Here is a 1776-nt window from a genome sequence, read left to right as displayed (position 1 = left end):
CAGTTCTGTATGCACAAATAAAATAAAATCTTTAAAAAAAAAAAAAAGGTGTTAAATTCATCAATAAAATTGTGTTTTACTTCTGATATATGCAGAAACCAATCCAGGTCATAGACGCAATGTACAAAACATACAACCTCATGAATTCCCCAGAAGCAGTCCAGGCCATCATTCTGGGCCTGCCCAAGCCCGGTGCTCAAAGCTCATGAAAGCATTTTCATATTATGAACACAGACTTTGGAGCTAACCTTTGCACCCTGGACTTAAATCACCTCAGCCACCTGAGTGAACAGGGCTTCCTTTCAAAATCCTCCAAGCCACTTGGAATCACAGGGCAAGAGTGTGGTGGAAAACCAGGTGCAGGAATCCAAGGGGCAGCTTTGGGCACGAGGCCAGGTCACAGCCCCCGACTCCTGGGCAGTGTCAGCAGGATGTCCTGACCGCTCAGGCTTTGCAAGGCAGCGCTCAGTCTGCAGGCCCCACTGGGTGCAGCCACCTCTGCGGGAGAAGCGGGACCAAGATGGCTGCTTGGGCCTCCTGTGGATTGTGCTGGGCAGAGCTCCAGGGTAATCACCTCCCGGTCACCTGGTAAAGCCACGAAAATGATGGGGCACCCCCTGGCGCGGAACCCAGGTTTCCCTCCCACTCTCGGAATTGGGCTGACTTGTTCACTCAGGTATCCACCTCAGACAGTGAGTGCACAGCTTGGGGAGAGGGAAAATGTGTGTCTGCTCTTTCACCTAGAAACTGGGACCCACCAGAGGGAAAAACAACATGAGTAATACCTGTGTCTCCCTCAAAGCTGCTCCCTCACATCCCTCTGAAAACCTTTGTTGTCAGACAATGGGTTGATTAAATAGGACTGGAAGGTACAATGGCCGAAAGTGTGGGAGAGCTCGGAAAGGGAACCCAGCTTTTGGGAGTTCCAAGCCACATAGGCTCTGCATGTCCTCAGCCTGCAGGGCGCAACAAAGCATTCTACCCAGGAATTCTCCTCAAGCCTCACCTCCCTCCAGGACACCCATACCACATTCTGCTCCTCTTGTCCCAACAGTGGCCAGAGCCTCTCTGTCCAGGAGGCCCAGGCGGAGTACAGACAGACAGATCCTCTGGGACCACCACTGCCTGGAGCACAACGTCCAGCCTGAGGGGCCTGCTGAGCGGCAGGCGTGTGGAGAGCAGCAGTGTCTGCATCAGCACCTCATCATGACACCGGGCTGACAGGCTGGGCCCTCCCGCCCCATGGCCTGGACCGCTGTCTCAGGTGAGTGAGCACGGACAGGTTCCCCTGCCCCAGCCCATTCGTTTTCCTAGTCTCTTATCAGGGGGAGCTGTATTTGAGGGAAAGACTTGGATATAGGGGATCCCCTGGACAGACAACACTGAGGTCTCTTGCTCTGGTCTAGCGATCTTCAGAAGGGGCCTTTGGGGCTTCCTGTGCTGAGAGAGCCTGGGAACTGCCAGGTGTTTGTGTTGGGTCAGACCTGGAAGGAAGACAGCTTACAGTCAGGGACTTTTCTCGGCCCTGACACTTTGCAAGTTCAGGTTGCCTCAGGGACTCATGAACTTTCACAGTGGGCCCTGTTCACCCATAAGTGTCACAGGCACCCTCATAGGATGTGGACTTGTGTGAACTGGGCTACAGGCGGCTCCCAGGCATGCTCCTTCCCCCTTCCTGCAGGTGGATCTCCTCAGTTCTCTGTTCCTGAAAGTTCTTCCTTCCCCTTCCCCTTAAAGACATTGTTGTAGATGATTACTGTAGATTTTTTTTTTTAA

At 53.1% G+C, this 1776-nt stretch overlaps 1 long non-coding RNA gene across 3 annotated transcripts in view; it reads left to right on the top strand.

Annotated features, from left to right (window-relative positions):
* LOC105853824 overlaps window positions 1-1776 on the top strand; it is a 10833-nt gene that overhangs the window by 2131 nt on the left and 6926 nt on the right. Inside the window, exon 2 of one of the 3 annotated variants that reach the window (XR_001145599.1) lies at window positions 1055-1264. The exons of the other annotated variants lie outside the window; for them this stretch is intronic. This is a non-coding gene — a long non-coding RNA (uncharacterized LOC105853824). The remainder of the gene's footprint in view (window positions 1-1054; window positions 1265-1776) is intronic. 3 annotated transcript variants of the gene reach the window in all.

This window comes from Condylura cristata, unplaced genomic scaffold (assembly GCF_000260355.1).
Source record: "Condylura cristata isolate star-nosed mole 26May11 unplaced genomic scaffold, ConCri1.0 scaffold00018, whole genome shotgun sequence".
NCBI lineage: Eukaryota > Metazoa > Chordata > Mammalia > Eulipotyphla > Talpidae > Condylura > Condylura cristata.
Note: the sequence above shows the minus strand (reverse complement) of the source record. Positions and strands in the feature narration are given on the sequence as shown.